Source organism: Coturnix japonica, chromosome 4 (assembly GCF_054131305.1).
Source record: "Coturnix japonica strain WE chromosome 4, WE-NBRP24, whole genome shotgun sequence".
NCBI classification, from domain to species: domain Eukaryota; kingdom Metazoa; phylum Chordata; class Aves; order Galliformes; family Phasianidae; genus Coturnix; species Coturnix japonica.
The window spans coordinates 17,246,739-17,268,447 of record NC_140666.1 but is presented as its reverse complement, the minus strand read 5'-3'; the positions used below and the strand labels follow the sequence as shown (position 1 = coordinate 17,268,447).

At 40.6% G+C, this 21,709-nt stretch overlaps 2 long non-coding RNA genes across 4 annotated transcripts in view; one reads left to right on the top strand and one right to left on the bottom strand.

Annotated features, from left to right (window-relative positions):
- The window catches only part of LOC107312804 (uncharacterized), a 79,598-nt gene that overhangs the window by 5,669 nt on the left and 52,220 nt on the right, over positions 1-21,709 (bottom strand). The gene's annotated exons all lie outside the window — the stretch shown is intronic.
- Positions 10,063-15,482, top strand: LOC116653400 (uncharacterized). Its single transcript, XR_004307147.2, has 2 exons — positions 10,063-10,232; positions 13,673-15,482. It is a non-coding gene; the product is annotated as an uncharacterized LOC116653400 (long non-coding RNA).

The following is a 21,709-nucleotide window of genomic DNA, read 5'->3' as shown; positions in this document are numbered from 1 at the left end:
TTGCTAATGTAAATGATGAAGAAATCATAGGTCAATCATATAATAATAAATATTAGCATAGGTTTCCCAAGGCCAGAAATGGCTGAAATGGTAATTGGAACTATGATTTTACTCTTGAATTATGTGATACTGAAAACACTTTGGTCGCTGCCGCTTTCCTGGAACCGCTCCATTAATGCCAGACAGATGCACTGTCCAGCCTTTCTTATTCCAAGAAATAAAGTCACCTTTCCATAGGGATGATTTTCCTTACACCACCCCACCCTGCATGAAGCTGTGTTGGTAATGCAGAGCTGCATGCCCCAATCCCATCCATTTGCTACCCTGGGCTTGAGGCAAGCATCCAACCCCATCCTTGACTCGTCCTGCTTAAACACCCAAACAAAGTGCTCTCAAAGTGCATTAACACAATCGCCACTATATTAACCCTGATGAAAGACTGGTCTGAGAAGTACAATTTAAATTGACAAAACACCTGAAACTCACAGTGCTACTTATGACACCGCTGAATTAGTGTGGACATCGAGCCGACACAAAACCCCATGGCTGCAGTTTTTGCGCAATTCATTTAGAAGCTGTCTGGCAACACCTTGAGCTGTGGAGCGTGGCCCAGCAAAGGTGTTCTTGCTCCCCAAAGCCCAGAGCAAAGCCAAAGGCTCAACTACAGGCTGGGAGCAGCAGGTTGGAAGCGATGCTGCCTGGAGCCCTGTGGCAGGCGTGAACCTTCCCTCTATTGCCAAAAATTGGTGTCTGCCAGCATTTGGCTGCTCTGTGGGCAAGGGATCAGGGTTGAATGATCCCTGTCCTCCTTCACCTTCCCAGCATCCCCAGCCCTCCCCACCTGGGGCCACGTGAATTTGTCCCAGAGAGGCCTGAAAGCCAGAAGCTGCTGCAAGAAAATATTTTAAGTAATAGCAGTTGTTGGGCAATTACTGTATTACCTGGGGATTCCTGCCAGGCACTGCACATGGTGGGATGTGGAAATGATGCTAAATCATATTTTGTGGGGAAAAAATAAAAATATAACACGATCCTGTAATGCTATCTGAGTGTTGCTGTGCTGTGTTCCTCTGATGCCTGCAACTCCTTAATGACATTTCTCATAGCAGTCATGTTCTAGCTGTTGTCTGATGCCGAAACACTCCATAGAAAGAAATTTGGATACTCTGTATTTGAGAGCAGTTACACGAAAGTCTAAAATTAGGTCATAAATTATATAACCTTGCAAGGAAACAAGAAATTTAATGACTATGCCAAACCAGAGATAAAAGCCAAGGAAGGAAATAGCATCTTCCTCATTAAATATTAAGGATCAGATCCTTCAAACATTTTCCAGTGATGAACTCTGTGGGAGTTTGGCATCTGTATTTCTGTGTATTCTATAGAAGATGCTTATACATCATATACAAGTGCTAAATGTGATTTATGGGGCATACACACAGGAAGTGTATTTATAATGCATAAATATATTCCATCAAGAGCAGAGAAGGTGATCAGTGACAGTTCTTTAAGAGGTTCAATCAGATATCGCAGTGGCTTATTTCTAGTGCTGCTCCAAAGGGGTTTTTAATTACGAGGAGCAGGTAGGGGCATTCCTTTCTGGTGCTGACAGAGGCAGCAGATAGCACAGATGCAGAGATGAGCCCACTGCCTTCTCAGTGGGATTCAAGAAGTGCTGTAAAAGAACAAAGATTACCAGCTTCTTACAGAGGATTTCAGAATTCCCTGCGATGCTTGAATCCCTCCCTCATTTTTGACAGTGCCATTAGTCCTTTTTCTAACCTCACATAAGATTTGATCTATTTAAAACGGCTCAAGGGTGAGACCTTGCACATATTCCCCTAGAAGTCCTACACAATCCCCCCAGACCAGCGGTCCATGCTGATGCCCTGAGTGCGCTCATGAGATGCGGTAAGGATGTCTGATACAAAACGCACTCCCGACCTCGCCGTTGTCAGAGTCCCTCTGATAACCACGTCCATTTTTTCAGATTCGAGTCATTTGTGGATTGACTCTATAATCCTCGTTCTGAAGCCTGGGAAAACTGCTGTTGATGCCCTTGGCAAATTCTTATCCTAAAAAAGCATGAAAAAGAGTACCAAGTAATTTCAATTCCATAAAATATATTAAGTGCATCGCACAGGTATGTAAATGGGAAACTCCATAACTGTAATTTGCCCATTTAGAGCCTGATCTAAAGGCTATAAAAGTTAATTTGAAATCTTTTCATTGATTTTAATGGGCTTTAGATCGGGCCCTTATTATTCACCATGTATCATGTTTGTTTCAGTGTGTGAGTGCATTTCTCTAAAACACGAATGTTGTGGATTACAGCTCATGCTCATTCTCCAAACACAAACCTTGAGGAATTTATTGAGTTGGTTGCACGCATAAAATCTAAAACACAAAGAAAAATCCCAAATAATGATTACACTTTTAAGAAGTGAGATAAAAAATGAGGAGGCCTTATTTCATTATGTACTAATGCAATATAAATGTATTTTAAGCATCATGAAAGCCAAATGGAATTTCTCACAATTTCTCTTTCCCGACTGCTGTAGTTCAACAAAAAATTACATGTAAATGATTCGAAACCTCTTGAAGAAACAGCAGTTTTTTTTTCTAATTTGAGCAGGAGAAAAAAAGTGTTTCAACCCAAGCTCAGCAAGGGATAACAGCATTACAGTCACTGCACGGAGAATTTAGGCACTCATAATTCTAAATCCTTCTGAAACGCTTTATTGCTATAAGGTGGCTAATACCAGCCTCTACACAACAGGGCTCCCATAGCATTAACCATGAGAGATAGGCTTCCAGAAAGAAACTATAGCAAAGTAATTGTAAATCTCTAATGATGCATAAAACCAAGCTGAATTGGTCCTGAATTCACAGCATAAAAGAAATGAACCATCAGAAGAACCAATTCTGGTGGCAGTATAACATACCCCAGTGTGGAAACTGTTTATGGTGTTTGCTGCAGTGGAAATATTCCTACTAATATGCAAGCAATACAAATTCATTAAAAAAGCCTGAATGATGCAAGTTCTTGCAGTACCGTGTGCGACATTAAAAACAAATCATTAGCCAAAAGAAAACCTCATCTGTACCAAAACAATTCACTGTCTTCTTTTTCAGTCACAAACGCTGTTCTGTACAATGAATTCCATGACTTCTGGATGTTTTTAAGCCAATGTTGCAAGACTTTCAGTATGATATGTACTACGTGGCAGGTACTGCTCTGCAAAGCTGTGCCAGCTGTGCTGGGGTCTCCAGGATTAGCCTCCATTTGTGTGGTGCCATGGACATGTGTTGGTCGGACCCAGGGAAGCCCAGAGCCTCACATTTCCTTAGCTGGTTTAAGCAGTTCCCTCTGGATAAGCATCCGATAAAATATTTAAATCCGTAATTAATTATACCATTTAATTAATTAATGATGCAATCTACAAACTGTAACAATCGACCCAGCTTATTCCAGAAACCTCAGCGCACCATTCTGAACCTTCACCCATTAATCTATCACTGTCCAGAGGCACCGTGCTCCAGAAGCAGACCGGATTGATTATCCTAGAGACCAGAAATCACATACTGGTGCACAAATCAGGCACAGCACACACAGACGTTATACACACCGCCCTTGCAGAAGCTGCAGCATGGACAGAAACAAGACTTTTTTCGGTGTGAGGAGCCAGCTTTACTTTGGTGTCTAGGAGATTTCAGGCTTTTTTTGGAGGCTGCCAAGAGGTATTGCATGGGATGGTGCTTTTCTAGCGCCAGGGCATCTGTCCACTGAAAACTAGATTGACGAGGCTGGAACTGTTGTTTTCATTTGTTATATCATTTCACAACTCTAAGAGCCAGACATCTGAAAGCTAGGAGACATCATCGCACCGTGTCAAAATCGGCAAAGGCGCAGATTTGAAATCTGCATGCGTGGACAAAAATAGGGCCTATCTGAAATTAATTAAGGTTTCTAGGCACTACCCAGAGAACAGTATTTATCCCTAATAAGCGTGCATCAATGTATATCATATTTAGTGCATGCTTTTTAGTGAAGCTGCAATTTTCAAGTCTTGCATGGATGACTCTAAGGCTTAGCATTGAATTTTCCTTTTTTTTTTTTTTTCTCAATTAAAAAATAGCATTTCAAAGAATTCTCTTATTAAAAATAAGAAGTAAATGTTTTAAATGATTTAAAGTCACGCCGACATGAAATGAATTGCAAGCGGCCCACTGGGGCTTTCTACAGTTGCTGTTGCAACTCTCTGTATCACATACTGTATACACACTATAAGGCATACCATAACTGGGTACATGGATTACTGCTTTATTCACAATCCTTGTGGAAATTATGGAAAGAAAAAGGAAACAGATCTGTGTGAGAGCTGAGAAAATAGCATTGGTCTAACTCTTGTCTCTGTGCAGTTAATGAAAATTTCAACACAGATAGCAGTAGAAAAAGCCAGGGTAAGTGTAAAGCCTGAAGAAATTAAGTTTCTCTAATTGTTATCATTCTTATATATATACATAAAAATAAAGGAATGGGAAAAAAGACTGCTCAGAGAGGAGAAAAACCTGCAGGCACAAGACAGAACTGAACTGGTTCACGATGCTACAAATGCCATTCACACCGGCAAGGTGCTGGCACCCAGATACTCTATTTGACACCTCTATATTCAAATGTACCGCCACTTTTTCTAGTGAAATCAGACCAACGCTAATTAAATTTAAACAAGAAGCTAAAGTGAGATGAATGGTTTATAGGTGCTTTATGCTTCCCCACATTGATTAATAGATAAAGAATTCATACCTCCACCAAATTAGTTGGCAAACTGTCCAGTAATTTATTGCTTGTGCACGATGATCTGTAAGCGCAGTGCATTCCAGTAGGCTCTCTCCAAATACATTTTGTGCTGGTTGGCTGCACCCAGGTATTTACATTCCACACACCTTGTCCTCGTAGTCAAAGTTCCTCAATAAGGTTTTCACTTTCAATCAATGCAGCAGTGATTATTCTCGCACAAAATGCCATTATTTGTCAGTGTGGGCAGTTGTATTAGATTGTGTTGTTTCTTGGTGACCAAAGAATGGCTCTGTTTTCCCTTTTGTTTTCCCTTATGTTGTCCTGCATATTACTCTGCTCTATATATGAAAGAAATTTCATTTGCTGCTCACTTATGGTGTTATTTTGCCAGAAGCATGCATTTGTCACTTAAAAATTGTGCTCTTTAATCCCAAACTAATCCAGAACATGCCTACCTCCTTCTAAAGCACGGCATTACAAGGAGAAGGAGCCCCATGGCCATGGATCAGCCAAAATTTCCTCCCAGGCTGAAGCCACTCAGAGACGGGCATGAACTTTTGCAGTTGGGACTGAGATTATTTTTATGGAGGCTATTTTTAGAGTGATGGGTTAGGGGATGAACCAGGATCTGATAAGAGATGTAAATAGTTTAATCTGACTCAGCAATTACTTCACAGATCAAATTTTCCAAGGGCAGCCCAGACCTTGAGATGGATATCCCTGTGTTAGTTAAATGGAAATCAATAAATTCATTCAGAAAAACATAATTTCATTTTGCTTCCAAACCAGAAATTGAGATACATGTGTTTCTCCCCTACCACTCCTCCCAGACTTAAATATATCCTGTGTTACATAAGTAATCGTTTTGAACCTACTCTAGGACACAGCCAGAGACATGACTCCAATAACACATTATCAGTAAAACAAAGCAAAACAGTTTCATGTCCCTGCTGAGTTTGTGTATACACTCTTAAATGAGCAGATTCTCTCATTATTCACTCTGATCTGGTCATCGTGTGCTCAGTCACAGCTGTCACAACAGGTGCCCAAGTGTTCCCCCTCTTCATGGCACTCTGTTTTCTTCCCAGAGTTCACTGTCACATTCCTCCGCTGTCTTTCTTTGGTGGCTCTGCTGTTCCCTTCAAGGCTTTTCCTAGATTCAACTTTACAATTACTTTGAAAGCACCGGGGCTGGCTGTCTCTGGATATAAAAAGGCATTGCCTTAAACATCATTTCTTCTTTGCTATTTGATGAACTTTGTTTCATATCATGAAACCAGTTTCTCCACCAGTTTTGGCTGTTCTCGATTTGCCTGAACCTTTCTCCATCTCTCTTGAAATCTCTAGTGATCATTTCTCTTAACTACAACATTCAACAGTGTACTGCAGAGTGTACATGAGGACTGTGCAGCAGTTAGAGGCTGAGATCCACACTATATCTTTTTACTTCCCTCATGTCCAACAAAAATAGGAGTCTCCAGTGACCCAAGGGTTTGTCCAACATTACCTTTAACATGAATACTCTTTGAAATGAACAATTATGACCCAAAATATCAGTTCATCACTGTTGTTTCTCTCTAACAACCTCGGGCAGCAGGTTGGGGTTCCCAGAACAGAGTGAGAAACCCATGCCTGCACAGTGACATACTGCTCAATGGGGTCTTCCACTGCTGAAAACACTATGAGCTCCAAAATTACCAGCACTGTATTACTAACATCTGCACTAACATCTAATAAAACCTCACAACAAACATTTTTAGTTCAGAAACAAATGTTTGCTTAGCTTGAAGAAAGTCTCTTTCAATATTAAGGTACCTTCAAATACAGAGACAATTTTATATAGTTTTTGTTTTGTTTTGTTTTGTTTTTGTGGGCTTTTTTGCTTCTTTGTTTTGGTGTTGTTGTTTTTCTTTATTGTGATTATTTTCAAGCTATGCGTTGTAGGTTGAGGGCAAAATATACACAATTCAGCCAATTTAGGATCTGATTTCTGAAGAGCTATAATCCATCAGTCCCACTGAATTGCAAGGGCTAGTGAGGGAAAGACTAGCCTGAAAGCCAGCTATGTAACCTATATCAATCCCTTGAAGCACTGAAAAAGCTGGGACAAAATGCTAAGGCAAAAGCTTTCTACAATTTCTCTTCAATAAAATTACACAGGAGCAAGGAAAATATCCAGCTTTTGATCCACAGAACAAATAGATTCAATGCAGTACTAATACCATTCAGTTTGTTTTCTCCCTGAAAATCCACAGTACAGGGTTGAGACATGCATTTAAATCTCAGGTTTCATCCATTTGGGACTGAAATCTTTTTTTCCAGCATACCCTCACAGTACTGCCTTCCGTGCCCTACTGCACAGCATAACCTCCCTACAGCAATTACAACTGCTTACAGTTGAGAACAAAGTATTGCAGAAATCCTTCATGCGTCTGCACCACTTTTAATGCAATTTATCAGCTGACAAGCAAAAGCAGAGGCAGTATCATATATCCATTCACATTTCTGTTGGTCACCTACAGTTTGAAGAATTTATCCTCTACATTATCTTTACAGCTCTTTGGGAATATTAATTAACATGTTGCACAGAAATTACTTAAAGTCTTGCTGCTTTAAAACTGAGAAGAGAATTCATTTCTCTCTTTCTCATTCCCCCATTTTTCCCAGATTACTTTAAAAGCAAAGTAATTATAGCTGATGTGTGCTTTGGGGAGGTGGGGGGGTTATTCCCTTCTCTTTGCAGCAGTACCAGTTCCACTGTCAGCATGTCCTGGGACTGCTCGCAGCTCCTTTCAGGACTGCATCCCTGCTCTGAGTCTTCCCAGGGTGGGAAATATTCCCCCACTGTCCTGGGGTCACTCACTCAGTTGGAAGGAAAGCAGCAAATCTGTTTTGTGGTGGTGCAAGTCTCTGGCTGCAGTCATACACAGATCTCAAGGAAAACATAAACCTACAACAGATAGAAGGAAAGGAACAGAAGTGAACAAAGCTTCAGGGTGAGAGGAGAGAACCACATCTGAACTGAAAGGCAGTCCAAAAGCCCAGATGCAAAGAATTTAAAAGGCATGTGATGAGCCTTAGCTTTAAAAACAAACAAACAAACAAACAAACAAACAAACCTTGTTCTAATTTCTTAATTGATTTCTTTGCTTAACTTTCTTTCTCCAGAAACCATTGGACAGAACAGAAACTGCCTCAAGGTGACATGCATTTCTTTCGCCATTCCTCACTTCCCGAGCTGACTGTCAGGCATTACTTACCAAAAGGGAACAGGGTGAAATCACTGCTATGTGCCAGAAAGCAGCAGTTTTGAATGGCCTCCCCAGTTTTACACTGCATTTCTATAATCGTAGAAGCTCCCTGGTCCATATTATTAACCTCTTTCTATTCAAGGATCCAGAAAAGGCGGCTGTGTCAGCTGCTCAGACTGAAGTTCAAGACCTTTACGGGTGAGGCAACATTTTAGAGCATAATAACTACACAAAATCCTTATCAAAGATTGTCACAGAGTCAGAATTACCAGTGGTTATCAGTCAATAATTGTTAGAGTAACTGATGGGTAAGCAGTAACCCTTCACATGCAATTCTTCTCTGGGAATGAGAAAAGCAGCTGGAAAGAATTCATAACAAGAACCTTGCAGAGCTCAGAGAAATGTGATGTATAAACAGATTATTATTTCCTGTGGATATTGATGATAAATGAACTGGATTCAGTGTGTCTAGGAAATATCACCACACTCTAAGCTAGCAGAACTCCCTGTGGCTCAAGGTAAAAACCTCTCCTGTAGCTTACAAGAACTCAGCATAAAGAAATCACTAAATATCTAGGTCACTAGAAATACAAAAGTTGAGCATTCCTCTTACATACTTCTCATTCAATTAATCTTTCCTGCGGGTTTTCAGTGTAATGAGTGATTGATTATTGCAAGGGGTTCTTTATAGGGTAAATTAGTTCATATAAGAGAAGCAATAAGAATGGCTAAGTAGCCACATAAACAAACAAATGGAGTGTGTTGGTCACCGGGCTGCAAGTCAGCCCCAGGGGACTCCCAGAGATTTCCATTGTAATTCCTCATGACCTTACCCTGAGACAGTCACATTGTGAATCAGTACGGATCACAAAAGGTTTTGCACCACTAAAAATTGTTCTCTACAACTCCCTGCAAGGACACTGTGGCGAGGTGGGGTCAGACCCCTCTCCCAGGTACCAGTGATATGGCGAGAGGCGATGGCCTCAAGGTACACCAGAGGAGGTTCAGGTTGAGTACAGTGGTGATGCATTGGCACAGGCTGCCGAGGGAGATGATGGGGTTACCATCCCTGGATGTATTCAAGAAACAGGGAGCTGGGGCACTGAAGGACACATTTTAGTGGGTGGACGGTTGGACTAGATGATTTTAGTGGTCTTCTCCAATTTAATGATTCTATGGTTCTGTAAGATTTATAGTTTATGAAGTTCCTAAATTCTTTGCAGTGTTGAACTGCAGAAATCCAAAGTAAATGTTGCTTGGTATTTTGACCACGCATAGAGTTATGGTGTGCGTGCATATCTTAGCTCTTTTGATGGCTTTCAGCACTGAGAAGTGTTCCTATCATTGCGAGGATGTTTACCAGCAGCAGTCTCATTTTGTCTCTGTTAACGTGCCCTTTGCTGTCCACAGCCTTGGAAACTGAATTTTAGGTGTTTGCCAGAAATATGCCATGAGCATCCTAACAAGGAACAGTGACAAACACTTTGTTTGGAAGATTCATACTGCAGAGAAAAAAGAAGAATACCTATTTTATGGTGAAATATTCATAGAAATCATAATACCTCCAAGCAGGGAAAATGCTAAGTTCAAGCAACAAATTAGCCATTTATAACACGCATCCAGATCTGTACTATTAAGTCATTTTACACTGCAGCCCCCATGGGAGCAAGAACCACATCTTCCACTATAGGGCTGGTACAATTTAAAGTGCATCGATGGTACTCACCGAGCACTAATAGTACATGACGGCCTCTCTGAGCTAACATTGAGACCATGGCATTGATGGCTTTGGACAGAATAACTATCGCAGCAATCAACATCTATATAGCTATATAAAATAGAACTAGAAACAATAATGCAAGTATGGTATTTAACAAGTAATGCGGAGTCCTTTCACTCTGTGGAGTTCTCTGGCTTCCCAAACAGATGGACGGATTATAACAAGCCATTGTGTATTCTCTTCTGTTTGTCAGTGACCTAGTACATGTACTGTCTGTGATACTTAAATGAGAAACTAAAGCTTGGGGGTAGATCTTCAGCGAGAGTAACTCACCCTGCTCGCTGTACAACACACTGCAGGCAGAAAGCATCTTCCAGGGAACATGCAGCACACAGAAAGGTTCATTTCTCAGCTTGAACAAAGTGAGGAAGAAAGATGCCTTTGCAACATCAGCAAACAGGTGAGTACAAACATACAAACATCAGCTTAGGAGTGAATTTGGTGACAGAAATTTGGCTGTTTGACGACTCACAAAGATTTTGAGGTGCTTAATTTTTTACTCAGGAAGTTCAGAGGGCTGATGGCACTGGGCTTTTTTCTTTGTCTGATCATTACAATTAATGTGAGTGTGTAGTGGGAGTATTCACCAGAAAAACTGCATTCTGCCTCATTATCGTCTTGGTAATGTATTTTTATTTTCTAGAATCACAAACATTGCACACTGATGATCCTTGCAGTGATTTACAGACAAGGCATTTATACATCATTTAAGTCATACTTTATAATTTATAGGTTAGTTATTTTATTTTAGTGTCAATCAAAATCAGAAGCTTTATGAAAGCTCAGAATAGGAGAAAGATTTTTCATGAAAAGCCTTAATAATGTAATGATGATATTAGAAGAGTTAGCACAGATGAACCTGCCATCTAACAACACAGTTGTTGCTGTTTGTTTAAATAGCCCATTTCATGCTTGTTCGTAAAAAGTTAATAATTACAGTGTAGCTAAACTTACATAAATAAATGTGTCTGCACTGGATGAAACCTGAAACAGAGCTGGAGCTCTCCTTGAACAGTAAAGAGTGGATATTGAGATTTCAACCTTTCTCACTGCAGTACATGCCATCCTTGTGGTGACGGTGTATTTGAGCTTTTGGTTGGATTATTCCCCTGAGACTGTTGAGGAAGGCAGCATCCCAACCCCATCCCATCCCAGCAGCAGGAATGCCTTAGCAGAGCACTTCAGCACTGGTGCTGCTGGTTTAGCCTAGATAACAGCATGCACAGCATCTACACAAGAAGGCAGAAAATGAACGTGAAGTGATCCCCTTTTGGGTGTCTCTCTCTGTTCATCCTGGGCTGGAAGGCTCCCAGTGGTCCCCACAGCTACAGAACGGTGGCAGCCCTGCCAGGCAGCCACGTGCCTTCTTGTCTGCTGGAAGCTGGAACACAATACACACCTTTCTAATTACACATTTTTATTTACACTTACTTTCCTGTATTTGTCATTAAGATCTTATCAAAATGCCAACAAAGTTTTCCTTCCTTCCGTAGCTTGCAGCACACACTGGACAGAGCTGGCCAGCTGTCCACTAGCATCAGTTTTCCTGTCAAGCAGCAATATTGTCCCCATACAAAGGTTAATCTGGGGGAACCGACCAATGTAACATCCCACAGCCCAGCACAGTACACTCCTTTTGAAAGGCTGTGAGCAGAACCTGGGACAAAGCAGGGCATCCTGACTCTTGGGGATGGCAGAAACCCAGCACTGCTCTGTGTCCCACCCAGTGCCATGGTGGTTGAATACCAACTGCTTACTGTCTCCTTCACACCTGGGAGACCTCTGCCAGCTGTTAATAAATACACATAAAATATTTTCAGATCAGATGATCTCAGACCCTCAGAGGAAGTGTAGGGGAATGAGTCATCCAGCATGGAGAAACCCAGGTTCTCTGAAAGAAAACATCCCTCTTACAAGGAGTGAAAACACCTCCCACACCTGCCCCTTCCAGCTTTTGTATTGCCTAGAACACACCTTTGTTGCTTTCCTGCAGAAAGGAGCATTCTGTCCTGTCTGATTTGGAAATATCATTTGCCTTCTTCCCTACAGATGGCAAGCTCTTTGGTTTCTGCCACCGCTAAACATACTAATAAATCATCGAGATATGATCTGCTAACATATTCAAAATGATGTTTGGTCTCAATCTTTTTTTCTAGCATCAAACATTAATTTCATTTGGTAATGAATACATTTCATCTCATAACATTTCATTTTTCATACATTTAGCAAAATTGCTTAATATGGTGGGGTTTTTTTTCCCAAAACAGCTTTATTTCTACCCTAAAAACATGCAAATCTAAGACTCATACACTTACATAACATGCAGAATTCCCTACTGTCAGTTCAATACCTCAATCATAAAATATTCATCATCTCTGTGTTTTCATTTGTTTTTGTTTTGCTTTTTAACAAAATGAATTTGGTATCCCAGCTCTTTAATGTAAGTCCTGATGTAAGTTAAGATACGTGGACAAAATGTTGCTGACCTTTCCTTGCAGCTGTTTCCTCTTCCAGTGCCCACTTCCACCTCCACTCCCCACTTGCTGCAGCATTATCAGTGCTGGTGAGACACATCCCGTGCTCACTGCACAGCTTAATGCCCTCTGCAATTCCTATCTGAGCAGTTGTTAGCTGGAGACAAGGAGACTTATTTCTATTCATTCCCCACATAATCCACCTTATGAATTCACACCTCACCTATCTGTGCATTCAAGGACCCAGAAATACAAAATATTTCCTACTGTGTTTTAAACCCACATCCTCCTGGATACAAGATAAGAGCTTAATAGCTTTGACACCGCACTGTTTTCATATTCATGCGTAAGTTATGGATATAGCAACAGATCAGCACTTCTTTGTGCTTCTCATTGGCTCTGGTTCGCTGCCTTAAACTGCCTGAGTCAAGGCCACGTTTTAATGCCATAGACGCTCTATTCAAATACCAGTATGACCACATTTTAAAAGCCACCCTGTACCACTTCATTGCCGCAGATGTCCTTTACATCTGGCAAGGGCCGTTTCTCTGCATGTCAACAGTAATTCAGTTTAACAGCTGTCTCTTTTGACAAGCTTAGTGTCAGACTCTGAAATGACAGGGTGACAGTTTTCCTTTTCTTTAACAGAACATAGTGCAAATTAACCATTTGAATGCAGGATCGCTAAACGCCTCCAGAATACAGTTTTCAGAGCAAACTGAATAGGATTTAGGCATTGGTGGTATCAGGACCAAAGCTGAAAATCAATTTGGTTTGCAAAACTGAGGTACTTCTCCCACCAGTGAGACTTGTACCTGAAATCTAAGCATTTGAAGCCCAGAAAACCTTAAACGGAGGTGAGACAGACACTGGAGGTAAACACGGAGAATTTGCAAACTGGTTTGATATGCACTTTTCCTGCACTGCATAAATACACGGGAGAATTTGCAGTATATTTAGTTAAAGTGCTTTGTTAATAGAGCAGCTAATGGTGTCGTATCAGCTTTCAAATGGCACTCGGCACACACATCGTTCTCCACAAATGCCACAAGTACAAAGCACCTCTCAGCATCATTTCCCCAGGACGATAACTATGCCCAAGATAATTCTGCACATCTGAATGACCACAATCTTTAGCACAAAATCCAGCTCTTGGACAGGAACAAAGTGCCACCACCATTTCTGCATGACTGACAAATACAGGCTTTGCTGTAATCTGGTGCAAGAATGAACTTTATGGGTCTGGCTGCATTAGGCTGAAATGAAAAAATAATGCAAAAATGACGTTACACTTAAACTGCAGATTGACACAAGTCCTATAGCAAAGCCACTTTGCTGTGCTGATGTTCTACCCCAAATGCCACAGAGAGAATGAACAAAACATCCCTGACTGAGTAAGATGCGCGTCCTGTTCCCATCCTTGAAACCAGTGGCAAACCTCAAGTTGATTTCAGCGGGACCTGACTCCAGCTCACACAGTTTAAGCTGTTTTAAAGAACTACGAAGACGTTTCTGCTGTTTGTTCTTAGGTAAGCTCTTACATCTAAAGCAATACAAAAACTCTGGGATGAAAGGGTGATATGGAGAGCTTAACATTTAAACACCTTTAATAAATGTGTTTGTTTTCTTATTTTGATGTGGCAGTAAGTACTTCTGTGTGTCACCCATTGCCGTAACATCTGGGCATCTCATTACATTCAGAAGGAGTCATGTTCAGATGCCTGCTTCTATCTCTACAAGGCGCGCAGATTTGTATGAGCAGAAATGGTGACTTTTCCTGAACTGTTTGGTCACATAATACGGCCAAGATCTTCCTCATTATCCTGCTCTTTTTACACATAAACGATCCAAACCTGCAAAATAAATCACTTCTTCTCAGTCACTGTATAAGCCCTGTCTTATAGGTATGTTCTCCATCTCATTTCTTCCTTGAGCCACCAGGAATGAAACAAATCTTGGCTCCAAGGCTGCAGGAAGAGTTGTCTTGCTGAACAAGATCTGGTAAAATCAGCAGCTGACCTCAGCCAAACCTGAAGTCCCCACTCTGCAAGAGCTAACACAGACCTCATGGTGGAGCTCAGCTCCCCCAGTGCCTCATTTCTCACCCAACATCCTCTATCTTTTCCTTTCCATGGCCCAGAAATGTGTACGTTCGTGGCCAGAGGTGAGCCCCTCCAAAGGGAACATGTTGCATTTTATTAAAATACCATGAAGCTAAACTCAGCTCCAAACAAACATTTTCAGCTCAACATCAGCTCCATGGGAGTGAGCAGGACGCTGGGTTTGGAGGGGTAGGTTGTTATTAGTATTGCACACACATCTCAGCTATACAAAGCACACAGAATTATTTATAACACTTAACCTCTCTAGAATCTATCACGTGCCTGAAAAACTAATAATTCTATAACTTAAGCTAAACAGAGCACTATTCAGTTGTAAATTTTATGGCTAGTATCTCCACCTCTTATGAAGTGTGAAAAGAGGCTTCGGATCTGTCAGTCTTTTCTCAGAAATGACTTTCACTGATTACTTAAACTTTCGTTAAATAAGCTTTCCACAAGCTGTAAAAACAGAACACAGTGGGGAAAAAATTGGCTCTCTTTTAAAAGTGCTGTAAAGTCTCTTTTTGAATGAGTAATTAGAAATGTGTAAACTCTTTTATGGATATGTGAGAAGCACACACAAAAAATGTGACATTCCATGCAAGTATTTCTGTGTGCTATCAAATTTCATTGTATTTCACAGAGACCAAAACTATACAGGCCCAAAATACACATACATTAGTGGACATGGGTTATTTGCCAAGAATGAATTTACATACAGTACAAGTAAAACATCCTAATTTAAATCTACGACAATGGATACTCACATTCTTAAAGAGAAATCAGAGTTGTTTGTCTTTCCACTCATATTTATACAGATTGCAAAGCTGTTGACAGAGCATGATTTGAGCTGGGCCTTTCCAACTGCTTACTGTTATTTTTATTGCCATTGTCAGCTATCTTTTTCATATCAAGAATGGAGCTTGGATGAAGATGCTCTGATTTTTCAAAGCCATAAACAAATAAAAGGAGACGCCACGTCACACAGGAGCCGGGCACCAAGTGGGCAGTGGGGAAACCTACTGCTGGCCATCATCCCCCAAAAATCTCCCTAAAAAGTCTCAGTTAAACCCATACACCTTCTTGGCTTCATTTCCTTTCAAGCCATGGCTGTTCTGCGTCTTTACAGGGATGCTTTGTAAGACAGAGGCATGGTCATTGCATGGGACCATGTCCTCAGCTGCAGCTCCTCATGATCTCTGAATACTTTTCAGAGCCTTGCTGCATGAAATCCCTGCAACACTAGAAATATTAGATAATAAACAGCAAAGCCGCAGTGTTTGTGCTCTTTTAAAGTAGGATGCACATATACGACCACATGGTGAGTCACGCACCGCCCAGAAATACAGAGCTCTCAGGGTGTGCGTTTGGGTATTTCTGTGGCTGTCAGCCCAGATGAGCATCCTGACCCCAAACCAAACCCTGCAGATTCACCACAACGCCTTTGTACCATCAGTGTTTTAGGGCAACCTCTATTCCTCACCTTAAAACTCTGACATCAATCATGCTGAGAAAATAACTTTGCCTTCGGACAGGGAGGCAAGTCTTTTATTGTAAAAATAAGTAAAAGAATTCCATATCTTTGCAAGGCCAGATGAGCACTACCCAACCAAAAACACCTGCCTCCCCCATACAGGTCAGATTGGGGCCCCATCCCCCCAGGATAGCTGAGCATGACCCCCTCAGGCTGGTGGGATGCTCTCTTGAAAAGCTGGTGGACACCATGCTGTGTACACGCACTGTGCACTATAAATAGTAATGTCTTCTGTGCTGCTCTCCATGGAAAAGCCGGCAGGAGGGGAAATAGTCTCAAATCTGTGTCGTTTTCAAGCTAAAGAGAGCCAGACTCATTCTCTCCTCAGTGGGGAAGCTGTAGGTAGGGGGTATGCCCCTGTAACCCTGTGGAGGCTGAACAGCCAGAGGAGGAAGCAGGTTCCAGCTATCATAATGCAGGCTGCACTGACTGACCAGGCTCCTCGCTCCCAAAAATGGCTCAGGGCACAAAGTGCATAGACCATAGAGCAGCTGTTCCCCAATTCTCCTTTATCTAGAAGATATCAGCACCCTCATTTTATTCTCTCATCCCCAGGAGCACAATTAAGTCCCCATCTGCAAAGTCCAACAGTGATGCTGGCAGAGCATGGTGCCCCCCACTCCTGCTCTGAGTGCACTGCTGGCACAGTGTTCGCTGCAATGTTACACAGCCACCCACAGCACGGCTGCTAGGACAAAAGCATGCAAAAGGAAAAGGCTTCACACATCTTTAGTGTGGAGAATGTATTTACTGCTCCCACAAGCTATTAGATGGGGTGATATGGGCAATTTATTGTTTTGTCAATATCTTTTATTTTGATTTAATAACTTACAAAAACTAGAGTCTATCAGCAGCGCAGCCGCAACTTTTGCTATACAACCCCACTTAACTTTCAAACACTTTAACTTTCAGGTCAAATCTCTGTCACGTTGATAAATGGATCTATTTAAATTTTTATCACTGAAGAATTCTCTCTGGTGTCTCATTCACTATCAGATTTCATGCACAAAATAACAGGATACTTATTATTTTTTGTTATCCACCACAAAAAGAAAAAAAGAAAAAAGAAAAAGCATGGATGTCACTGTGAAATGCCTGTAATTTGTCTGGGGATGCACATGTGAAGATCTTGCATTTATACAGGGAGCATATCATCTGTATTGATTATTAGCTTACAACAGAGATGTACCAAGTCTCACTTGAAGCGTGCTATGTTGTTGCTCTTGTACACTTTAGCATTCACATTATGGATGTCCTGCAAAGCTGCAAACATTCCATATGGGAAGAAATACAATATTTCTGTGAAGAATATGCAAAAACTTTGGGCAGAAAAGCCTACTATAGGATATATACACTAACCACAAGCTATTCACAGAATCACAGAATTGTAGGGGTTAGAAGAGGCCTCTGGAGATCATCAAGTCCAACCCCAAATCCCTGAGCTAAGAAGGAAACATCAAAGAGTTCTATGCTCACCCTCACGAGGCATTGCCATACAGTGCTTAGAAGGGTGTTTAATCTCATTTGGCCATCTGACTATTACTTCATTAAGCAAACTAAGAGAAACAGCTACAAAGTCAACACATTTTAGGTATTATTGTAAATAATCACCTGGTTTTCCTGCCAATAATCAAGACCAAAAATATAATCCGAATAGCACCAACTATGCTATATATATTTAACCTTTACTTTAAAATGGCATTAAACATTGAAGACTGTGGCTACTGTAAAGATAGTAAAAACAGATATCGGAGGAATAGAACAGTGTTTAATGACAAGTTACAAAGGGTTCTACTGAGAAAAAAGCAAGAGCAAGAGAGGTTAAACAAACAGAAACCACAGTGCTCCAATCTCACATTAACTTTCAATAGCTAGAAAGTAAAATCTACACTATATATGATTCGATTTCCCCGATTTGTGCGTTAAATATTTACTTCTAACCATAAACTTATGTGAGACCCAAACAAAAACTAATTTGCATTATTAATGATGCAAGAAATGTGATGCTTAGTCTCTTAAGATTTGTAATAAAGAAGGAAATATGCTCAAGATTTACTTTCTCTTTTTCATTTTACAAGGCAAGTTAAAATGATAAAACTTATTTAATTAACAGAGACTCTATTTATGAATTAGTTGTTCCTGCCAGAAAGAATGTTTAAAAAAAAAAAAAGAAAAAGGAAAAAAAACTGTCTGAAATGAGGCTGAGACTACAAAGAGTCCATTTTCAGCTTCAGAGTCTCATGGGAAAAATCAAAGGGTTTCTTTCTTTCAACAGTTTGGGTGAGATGATATTTTGAGATGTTGACAGCTGCCAAACTGCAAAACCAGTGAAGAACTACCAAACTGAAATCGTTTTTATCTTTTTGAATTTCCTCAGTATTCAACTCAACTTCCTTTTACATCTCACGGCTGAAATTTCAACACCAGTGAAAGGTTTTTTCCTGCTTCGACGCTTGCGATACCACCATGGTCCAAAGATGAACCCCCTCTCTTCTAAAATTAACCATAAGTAACACAGTACCACTATTGACGACTATTAGCAGTCTTTCTATTATTATTGTTGTTTTCAAGGGTGACACTTCAGCCCCTGATCTATGATCAAAGTGCCACTGGGAAGGCAGCTCGCACATATAACAGATGAGGTAGTACCTGAGCCAGGGAGCACTATTTAGAGCCACAAGCCCAACATGCGCGACTGCAGGAGGAGCCCAGCCCCCTTGGGGAGCCCAGTTGGCCTCTTATTCCTCCTCCATGTGCTAAGTGGCGCAAGATCAAGACCTAAAATCATATACTTTCAAGTAGAAATAAAGTAATGCTTTAATTGACAATTACGTGCTCAGTGTGAAACCATGTTTCAATGGTTAATCATCATCATCTATCTCTATGACACTGAATGTTTTCCACTATGTTCACTTATGAGATATAAGACAGAAGATTTTTCTCTAAAAAAAAAAAATCAAGCAGAATTTAAAGCCTGCATTTATAGCTTGTCTTCTTTCTGGTAGAAGCTTTTTAGAAGATACAAACAAACCGTTTGTAAGTAAATAAATAATTATTAATAATAATGCCTTCAACACAGCTTTATTATTACCTTTCCTTTTCTTTGCTAAATCCTGCTTCCGCTAGTAAAATCATCCCTTCTTTTCAAACTCCTTCACCTCTGTTAGTCTCATCACCAACCCAGTGCTGGCTTCTCAGCTTCAGACATCTGCTCCAGCTCCTGCTTTCCTCACCACATACTCATTAACTAAATCATCTCTTTCCTCTGATTCATTGTTTGAGCCATCAGCCTGAGGAATAACTTCTCTTCAGCCCCTTCCCACTAATGCCAGCTCCCACAGCACTGAATTGGAGACACTTGGATGAATGTGCAAGCTACCTCGTGCCACCCAGGAACAGCAGGATGCGGCCCATGCATACCCCATCCCATTTCAAGTTTGTTTGCTGAGGAAAGTCCAGAAACATCCAACAAGAAAGAAGGTGATTTCTGTTGTATATATATGAGTGTCTTCTGAACTTATCACTCCAACTACTGTGGTGCAGAGAACATTCTGGAGTTGTGCCACAAGGCAGCACTATGCTCCACTTATACTCACGGATCACTGAGCAGAACATACCCATGAATTACTTCACAGTTACATGTTGAATTAAATCTGGTTTATATCACATATATATATATATATATATATAGAGAGAGAGAGAGAGAGAGAGAGAGAGAGAGAGGTTTGTAAGCACAGAAAGCAGTATAAAAGTCATACAGAATTTCTGCAGGCATCCAAAAAGAGCTGTGTTTGCCTCTTGTTATTCTCATATTCCCCTGCTCTAGACCTTTACATTGGAGAACAGAACAGTACCTGTTTTGTCCACAAACAAGCATTTGGATGTAGGGTTGATTTCCTATTTTTTTCTCCTGAACCTGAATGAAACCAAATTGAACATAAATGGAGGGAAGAAAAAAAAAGCAAATCCCTGGATGTCTGGCATCAAAATTGTGGTAGGAAAAAACTGTTGGGATGGTGTTCTGGTGTTAATGTGAGCAGTAAAAAGGAAAAGTAAATGGGCAGCGAGTAAGCAAATCCTGCTGAAATATGATTAAGTGTCAAGATAAGAAAAACCATGAAAACTAAAGGGCAGGTAAGAGGATGTTAAGTGCAATATTAGAGAGGATTTGTGGCACATGTAATTCCTCCTTTAAATGTTGGTTAAACTTAGATTTGCCTTTCAATTACAGATCATTGTGTCTCTGTCTGCACTCTCTAAGGGTACCAGTATAACCTGGAGGAGCTTGGCACATTCATATCTACTGTATGTTTGTAGTTTACTCTTGCTCACTAAGAACATGTATGACTACAGATGAAAACTGGAGAAGTAAAACAAAGAATGGGCCATAAAGTATTTTCAGCTTCCTGCAAAACAAGTTGATGTTACTCTGGAAGATGATGGTTTTGATGCAGCCATGACTCAAATTGTGCTTTATCAATTGCCATTTATGACTAAACTTCAGAACACAATGTTATTTCCATGCCATTTTCCAGAGTTGGATATCTATTGTAATGGGATGGAGAAACTGTTTTTTAATTTGCAAAATTCTTTGTGTTGATGCAATCAGCTGCAGATTTCAATAAGTTACTAGTTGAGAGTGAATCATCACTCTTACAGAAAGGATTTATTCCCCTATTTCTTTAGATGCTCGCCTTCAGAAAAGGCAGGTGTGTGCCAGCAGCACTGAGCCCCAGCACCCACCACCCAGCCCTGCAAAACTAACATTATACTGAAATAAATAGGTACCATTCTGCTGTTATCAAATCTGCCTTCTGCCTCACTGTATGGGAAATCCTGAGTCATGCTGATGGCTGAGACTGAGCACATGTAATGTGTGCTAGCATTTCTTGTGGCCAGTTAAAATCATATAATACACCGCAGGTTTAAAACAGAATTTGAACACGTCAAGTCTCATAACTTCCAAGAAAGCAAATTTACCATAAAAAATAATAGTTTCCACTCACTAGATTTTATATTCAGGTCTCTGGCACAGAATCTCGCCACCAAAGAAATCTTTTATGCAAGCACATAATCAGCGGAAGCCTTCATTTTCGTTGCGGTTAGATTTAATGTGATAATGAATATTCCAGTGTCAGCTCTGGGTAAACTGATGGGATTTCACCTCAGATACCCTCCTCCAAATACCGCACACGGGCACATGCTTGCTGAGTGGTAAATAATTTAGCAGCAACAGCACAAGGACACCTGAGATGTATTCATAATGCAGATGTACCTTGCTCATATACTGTCCTGTTTCTGGTCTTGTAAACAGCATCCATAGCACAGCAAAGAGAGTAAAGGGTCATTACCTATTAATGCCCACCCCTTACAGCTGAGAGCAAATGAAAGAAAGCCCCACAGCCCTGTTAGGCACACGGTGTCACCGTATTTTACTCTCATGACCTAATCAAGGCTGTCTACAGTAAGACGCTTCCCAACATATTTTTAAGGAGTTATTTCCTTGTTTTTTTTCACCTATTTTGCAGTTATTTGGCTGACATTTTTCCTCCCATTCTTTTTCTTCCAAGTTTCAAGTTTCCAGTCCAACACCACACACCACCTCTTTCTCTACTGCTGTTAACACTATGGAGATCAAACAAACACAAAAGTGTTTTCTGAAAAAATAATCATTAAGCATATCATGTGGTTTAGTTCCAGTGACAGCTGAATATTTGTTTCATTAATAAGTAATTTGCAATTAGTTCATGGAATCATTTCTAAAAGA